Below are 8,275 nucleotides of genomic sequence, written 5' to 3'. Positions count from 1 at the left end.
AAACTGGTTTTCAGTTAAGTGTGTCACACCTGGATGCAGTTAACTTAAAAGTGTTTCACTCCTTGCTATTTCTTTCTAAACTAATTATTTTATTTTTAGTCACTCTGACTAGCGCAGGATATCTTCTCTAGAGAATGAAATCTTTTCTGTAATATGAAAGTGGATGAAAAGAGTACAGATTTGTTCTGGATATAGGTGTTTTAGGTTATTTTACGCTTCTGTGAATGGTTAATATTATTTATCAATTAAAATGACATCATTCCTCTGTTTAACATATTCTCCATATGCAGGTGAAAGGGCAGTGAGGAGCCTCGAGAGTTCCTGAGGTTGATCTGCCCTGAGACAGGACTTCAAAGCATTATCAGAAGATGGTTGTCCACCTCATTTGTAAAAGTCTCTAGGGAAAAATTCCACAGTTGGTTTTCATCACGAGTCCATCTGTGTTGCACCCTTCTGTCAGGAAAGTGTGTCTAGTATCTGTCCGGAATCTCTCCTGTTTTAATGTAAGTCCATTTCCTCTATGTGTGACCTTCCTTGATACAGAGAACAGCTGCTTGCCATCCTCTGTATAGAATCCTTTCACATGGATCAGCCTTTGTATATCAAACTGAATTCTTGGCTGCTTCAAGGGACTTAGGTAGAAAACCCTAGGTTTGATTTGAGGGGAAAATGCTGTGTACTGATTGGAATCATTGCACTGCACTATAAGATAGTTTTATTATTCATAGTTTGGCTCTGTCTTTGAAACTTAGAATTATGATCTGATTTAAATTCACACATTTAAGATATTAGGCTGATCTCTACTGTGTGACAACTTGAAACATGTACTCCAACACTGTCCTCAGAAAACTGCTATGTCACATGAGCTTAGTGCTGCTAAGAATAAACGGTGATGTTAAGTGTGATATGACTTCCAAAGACTACTAAAAGAAATAACCCTTCCCCAGAGATCAGTTGCTGACATATTTACACACATACAATGAGCAAAAGTATTTCCAAGGTACTCTAAGGAAAAGCCCAGGACTTCCCTGGTGGCGCAGTGGGTAAGAATCCACCTGCCAATGCAGGGGACATGGGTTTGATCCCTGGTCCGGGAAGATCCCACATGCTGTGGAGCAACTAAGCCCATGTGCCACAACTACTGAGCCTGCACTCTAGAGCCCACAAGCCACAACTATTGAGCCCGCATGCCTAGAGCTGTGCTCTGCAACAAGAGAAGCCACCCCACTGAGAAGCCTGCACACTGCAACGAAAGGCACCCCCCGCTTGCCACAACTAGAGAAAGTCCATGCACAGCAACGAAGACCCAACCAACCAAAAATAAATTAAAAAAAAGAAAAAGCCCACATTTCTTTTTAAAATGACCCAACAAATATCTACTGAACCCATGCTATGTCCCAATCACTGTGCTTTATTATACAATATTATTCTAGATGGATTCCTGAGGTGGTCTCCATGATCCCCTCATCCTGCTGTTTACACTCAGGTATGATCCCTTCCCCTTATGTGAGGGCAAAACCTTGACTTGCTTCTTTCAACTGAAAAAAAATGTTCAACCTAAAAGTTGAGAATTATATTTTAATCAGTGGCCTTATGGAGGACTATAGGATACATCCTCTCAAACAGCTCTGAGGAACTATTCCATAGAGGTAAGGGAGGAGCCAGGACATAGAGGATTTTCTGCTGGGAAAACAAAACAAAACAAAACCATGCAGTCAAACATCAAAAGACTACTGCTAATCACCCCCCCCCCCAAAAAAAAAAAAAACAAACAAAAACCCCAGACATTTCAACTTAATGATTTTTAGTGCTTTGCTATATATGGGAAGATGCAAGAGTCTGGGCTTATAGAAATTATTCCTTTGTTATGCATCTTAACTATCAATATCTAGGGCCAGTATTCTGCTTTTCTCCATACTGTATTCCCCTCTGAGCACACTGTTGGGGCAGCTGCAGTGGCTCATGGCTTGATGGCAGGCAACATTCATTGTTTACTGAAATGGCAGGCAACTTTTTTCTGTCCACACTTCCACAAATATAATATGGCAAAGGTACGTATGCATGTATGTATGTGATTGTGTATATGTGACTGTTTGATTATATTATTATAAGTTTATACTGCTCATCTTACTGGAGGCTCTCTCCCTTGCTGGCGGCTCTCTCCCTGCTGGCTTTGAGGAAGCAACTGGACATGTTGGGAAACTCCATGTGGCAAGGCACTGACAGTGGTTTTGAGAAGCAGAGAGGGGCCTCCAGCCAATAATCTAAAAAGGCCTTCAGGAAGCACCCAGCAAGAAAAAGAATTTCTCAGTTCTACAATCACAAGAAATTGAATTCTGCCAACAGCCTGAGTAATCTTAGAAGAGGATCCTTCTCCAGTTGAGCCTCAGATGAGACTGAAGCTCTGGCTAACACCTTAATGCCTTGTGAGACACCTCTGAGCAGAGGACCCAGCTCAACCAACCCAAACTTCCAATTCACAGAAACGGAGGTAACAAATGTGTGTTGCTTTAAGCCACTAATATTGTGCTAATATCATTGCATAGCAATAAATAATAAGGAGCTCCTCGGTCTTTGTCTTTCTTGACCTTGAAATCTTTGAAGCATAGAGGCCAGTTATTTTGTAGAATGTCTCTCAGTCTAGGTGTGTTTTATATAAATCCCTCCATCTCATCCTCGTGATTAGATTCATGCTTTTGGCAGTAATGACATAGAAGTAATGTTGTGTCCTTCTCAGTATATTCTATTAAAAGGTGTATACTGTTAGTCTGTCCCAGTATAAGTGATACTAAATCAAATCACTTGGTTAGAGAGGTATCCAACAGGTCTCTTTGTTGTAAAGATACTATTTTCCCATGATAAATAATAAGCAACCTGTGAAGAGATACTTTTATTTTAATTTTTATTTGGAGTATAATTGATTTACAATTTTTATTTGGAGTATAATTGATTTACAATGTTGTGTTAATTTCTGCTGTACAGCAAAGTGAATCAGTTATATGTATACATATATCCACTCCTTTTTAGATTCTGTTCTCATATAGGTCATTACAGAGTATTAGAGTTCCCTGTGCTATACAGTAGGTTCTTATTAGTTATCTATTTTATATATAGTAGTGTGTATATATCAACCCCAACCACCCAATTTATCCCTCCCCCCCTTACCCCCTGGTAACTATAAGTTTGCTTTATACATCTGTGACTTGTAGATAAGTTCATTTGTACCTTTTTTAGATTCCACATATGTGATATCATATGATATTTGTCTTTTTCTGTCTGACTTACTTCACTCAGTATGATAGTCTCTAGGTCCATCCATGTTGCTGCAGATGGCATTATTTTATTCTTTTTTATGGTTGAGTAATATTCCACTGTATGTATGTGTGTATACACACACACACACACACACACACACACACACCCCACATCTTCTTATCCATTCCTCTGTCAAAGGCCATTTAGGTTGCTTCCACATCCTGGCTAAATAGTGCTGCAGTGAACATTGGGGTGCATGTATTTTTTTGAATTATAGTTTTCTCCAGATATATGCCCAGGAGTGGGATTGCTGGATCATATGGTAGCTCTGTTTTTAGTTTTTTAAGGAACCTCCATACTGGTTGGACCAATTTACATTCTCACCTACAGTGTAAGAGTGTAAGAGGGTTCCCTTTTCTCTACACCCTCTCCAGCAATGGTTTGTAGAGTTTTTGATGATGGTCATTCTGACTAGTGTGTGAGGTGATACCTCATTGTCATTTTGATTTGCATTTCTCTAATAATTAGTGATGTTGAGCATCTTTACGTGTGCCTGTTGGCCATCTGTATGTCTTCTTTGGAGAAATGTCTATTTAGATCTTTTTCCCATTTTTTGATTGGGTTGTTTGTTTGCTATTGAGCTGATGAGCTGTTTATATATTTTAGAGATCAATCTCTTGTCAGTCACTTTGTTTGCAAATATTTTCTCCCAATCTGTGGGCTGTCTTTTTGTTTTGTTTGTGGTTTCCTTTGCTGTGCAAAAGCTTTTAAGTTTCATGAGGTCCCATTTGTTTATTTTTGTTTTTATTTTCATTGCTCTAGGAGGTGGATGAAAAAAGATCTTCCTGCAATTTATGTCAAAGAGTGTTCTGCCTATGTTTTTCTCTAAGAGTTTTATAGTATCTGGCCTTACATTTAGATCTTTAATCCATTTTGAGTTTATTTTTGTGTATGGTATTACAGTGTCCTACTTTCATTCTTTTACATGTAGTTGTCCAGTTTTCCTAGCACCACTTTTTTTTTAAATTTTTTATTTTTTTATTTTTTACAATAAACTGCATATGGAGTGTACAATTTGTTATCCCAATCTCCCAATTCATCCCCCCCCCAACCCTCCCCACTTTCTCCACTTGGTGTCCATATCTTTGTTCTCTACATCTGTGTCTCTGTTTCTGCCTTGCAAACTGGTTGATTTGTACCATTTTTCTGTAGTCCACATATATGTGTTAATATACTATATTTGTTTTCCTCTTTCTAACTCACTTCACTCTGTATGACAGTCTCTAGGTTCATCCATGTCTCTAAAAATGTCGCAGTTTCATTGCTTTTTACAGCTGAGTAATATTCCATTATATGTATGTACCACATCTTCTTTATCCATTCATCTGTTGATGGACATTTAGGTTGCTTCCATGTCCTGGCTATTGTAAATAGTCCTAGCACCACTTTTTGAAGTGACTGTCTTTTCTCAATTGTATATTCTTGCCTCCTTTGTCATAGATTAGGTGACCATAGGTGTGTGGGTTTATCACTGGACTTTCTATCCTGTTCCATTGATCTATATTTCTGTTTTTATGCCTGTATCATACTGTTTTGATTACTGTAGCTTTGTTGTATAGTCTGAAGTCAGGGTGTCTGATTCCTCCAGTTCCATTTTTCTTTCTCAAGATTGCTTTGGCTATTTGGGGCCTTTTGTGTTTCGATATAAAGTGTAAAATTTTTTGTTCTGATTCTGTGAAAAATGCTATTGGTAATTTGATAGGGATTGCATTGAATCTGTAGATTGCTTTGGGTAGTCATTTTGTAGTCATTTTGGGTAGTCATTTTGTAGTCATTTTGTAGTCACTTTGACAATATTGATTCTTATGTGAGGAGATGCTGTAAGCTATGAAAATATCCCATCCATCATCAGTCTCAATAATTAGTTTTAGTAACCATTAATATTTTTCTAATTACGTGATTCTTTTTATATTTATTTGTTGGTGTTCTACTGTAAGAAACATCCCTTTCTCTTCTGTTTATTTGGTTATCTAGTTATTTATTTATATCAGTATGGAATCACAGTTTCTGATGTTAGTCAATGGTTTAAAATTTGTTGCAATCAATATATATTTTGATATTCCAATTGCTTTAGATATGTACATTGGAAGCCCCTTTCAGATATGTTCTCTGTTCTGATATGTTGGCATCATTTTTATTTTCTTATTTTCTGTCCAAACAAGATTTTCCAGGCACATTTTGTACTTTTCCTGACACAAACCTGGAATCTTTTCTCCAAAGACTCCTGGTTTCTTTTAAAGTGAATAATGGTATTTAGAAACCAAATCTGGGACGAAGTGTACTCATTGCCACATGAATGTCATTGCTTCTAGTATCTCTCAGTGACGGTGAAGTATATACGGAGATAAGTTTAACAAAATACATGTAAGACGTGCACTAAAAACTACAAGACATTGCTGGGAGAAATTTAAAAGATTGGAATAAATGAATAAATATACTATGTTACTAGATTCTAGGACCCAGTGTTATTAAGATGCCAATTATGAAGCTGTCTTCTGCTTAGCATCTCAGAAGGCTGCAACCAGTTTATTGGCTGGCATCGTGGTCTTATCTAGGCTTGACTGGGGAAATATCTGCTTCTGCACTCACTCCAGTTGTTGGTGGAATTCAGTTCCTTGCAGTTATAAGATTGAGGAATTCATTTTGTTGCTGGATGTAGCTCCTTGCAGGCTGTCAGCTGGAGGCTGTCCACAGCTCTTAGAAACTGCCTGCATTTCCTTGTCATGTGGGATTTCCCCACATGACACATGCACACACACACACACATTTAATTTTTAACCTCCAATTCCATTTCAACACCACGATGTACCTTCTAGGCTTCCCCTTCAACAATGAGAAACCTAGATTGCATTATATGTGCAAATGTGTTTACTCAGTTTTCTCAAGCCTAGAGTATATAGGTTCGCTGCAAGGACACAGAAGCTGCTATGTGGTATTTGAACAAAACAAAACAAAAGGCAGGAAAGATGTCATGACTTTTATAATTTGTGTTCCCTTTTTTGGAAAAGGAATTTGATTATCCATGGTTTTGTTCGTTTTTTCTAGTTGTATGAATAAAACCTTTAGCAGCAGAGGTCGGTGAAAATCATGCAGAACCTTTTAAGCCATGGTAGAGAGTTTGGGTTTTATTCAATGGGAATGCATTGGAGGGCTTTCTGTTAAGTTGTTGCATGTTTGTTTGTTGTAAGTAGTATTAATATCATTTTCCAAGTTATTTCCTAGTAATGTTTATCACTTACTCATTCTTCAACTTACTCTACAACAAGATAGACATGCTTAGAGCAATCCATACCAAAAAGTTAGAAAATACATGAAATAATGGAGCAAATAAATGGGATAAAGAATTAATGGAGCTGGAGAACAAAAGGCCAGGGTGAGGCCAGTTCAAAATATGCTTAACTTTAAGTACTTTAAAGTTACAAGACGTACTGTTTTCTCTGAGTTTTCTAGAGACTAGAACAGTTTGAAATGCCTCATCCCCCATCCCTTGAGATATACTCACTCAGGTAACAGGCCTTCACAGTAACCCTCAACCCAGCATCTATGCCACGCAGAATTGAGACTCACTGATGGGAGAGTCCATGGATTGTTTTTCTTGCACAAATTTTTCGGAAGCCTTCCTGGTTGCTGATAATTTAACCCTTTGAGGTTAGGAAAGAAAATGGACATTTGGATAACGCCTGTTTAGTTAATCATGGTAGCCAACCAAGGCAAGAAATTCAAGCCAAAAATTCACTCCATCTTTAGTAGGACATAGAATTTTAAATTATAATTGACCTCTTGAGAGGAGAAATGCATGGCTTTCCACAGGGAAAAACTGAGCACTGAGGAGAAAGTCTTTATTCCATGAGCACCATAATCACTATCATAGTAACAAATTAGAAGAGAACTTTCATTTTAAAATCGGATATAATTTATCATGCATTACTTCATGCTATACTCCTTTGCTTGTTATTGGTTTGTGGCTACTTGCATACAATAATGAAGTTTCAAAGAAACTGAAGTTACAAAAGGACAATTATTTAATGCAGGAAGTATAAACCATTGCATTGGGGGACTGGAAGACATTTTTTAAAGTTCTCATATTATCTGTTGAATTATGTGTTTCTACACAGTGAGTAATGTCTTACATTCTTGCCAACAGTGTTTTGAAAGAAGTTTGTTAAAAGTATGTCAGCTAAATCACATTTAGGATATCACTGCTAATGGTGTCGTTCACACGTTGTGAAACACACAGCTCCAGTTTAATTCTGCCAAAAAAATTAGGTCATTGCAAAATACCGTATGAAAACTGCAGGGAGACAGGGATAAGGATAAAGCAAAGGAAGACACCAATTCTTTTTTGTAAAGCGTAATAGGGATAGGACAAAACCGGGTAGGAAGGCTGAGCCCTTTTAAACAGATACTTTTTTCCGTGGTGTGTGTGTGTGTGTGTGTGTGTGTGTGTGTGTGTGTGTTAATTCCAGTTGAGTACAGATGATGAATTAATTTAAAATTGGGCTAACTGGCTGTTCTGCACTGTACCTGGGTAGTTCCCGTACCTTCAAGTTCACCTAATGGTACGGAGATGCCCTTGTTTTCTGACTTCATACAGAAACCATCGTGATTATTGTATCTCAATTTACTTTTTTCTTTTTCCAGTCAAGAAAGGGGGCTTAATGCAAATTAAGCCTTTGATGCGAAGGCACATAATTTATAATCATGATTGTTATTATTAACATTACATCGCGGGAATGGCTTTGTTGGAAGTTACCCACCAGGACCCGCAAATCTATTTCGGTGACACACGCCCCAACTCTCCTCACCGAGGCGTGGTGCTTGGCTGGCGCGCTCTGAGCCACTGCGCTGGCTGAGCTCCGAAGGAGGTGGTCCCCGCTCCTCCCGAACCCACGCGCTGGGCTGGGAGAAAGCGAGGCGGGACAGTCATTGTTCTCCCTGGCCCGGGCTACCAGCACCTCTC

This window comes from Hippopotamus amphibius, chromosome 2, assembly GCF_030028045.1.
Source record: "Hippopotamus amphibius kiboko isolate mHipAmp2 chromosome 2, mHipAmp2.hap2, whole genome shotgun sequence".
Classification (NCBI taxonomy): Eukaryota; Metazoa; Chordata; class Mammalia; order Artiodactyla; family Hippopotamidae; genus Hippopotamus; species Hippopotamus amphibius.
This window is presented reverse-complemented; position numbering follows the sequence as displayed.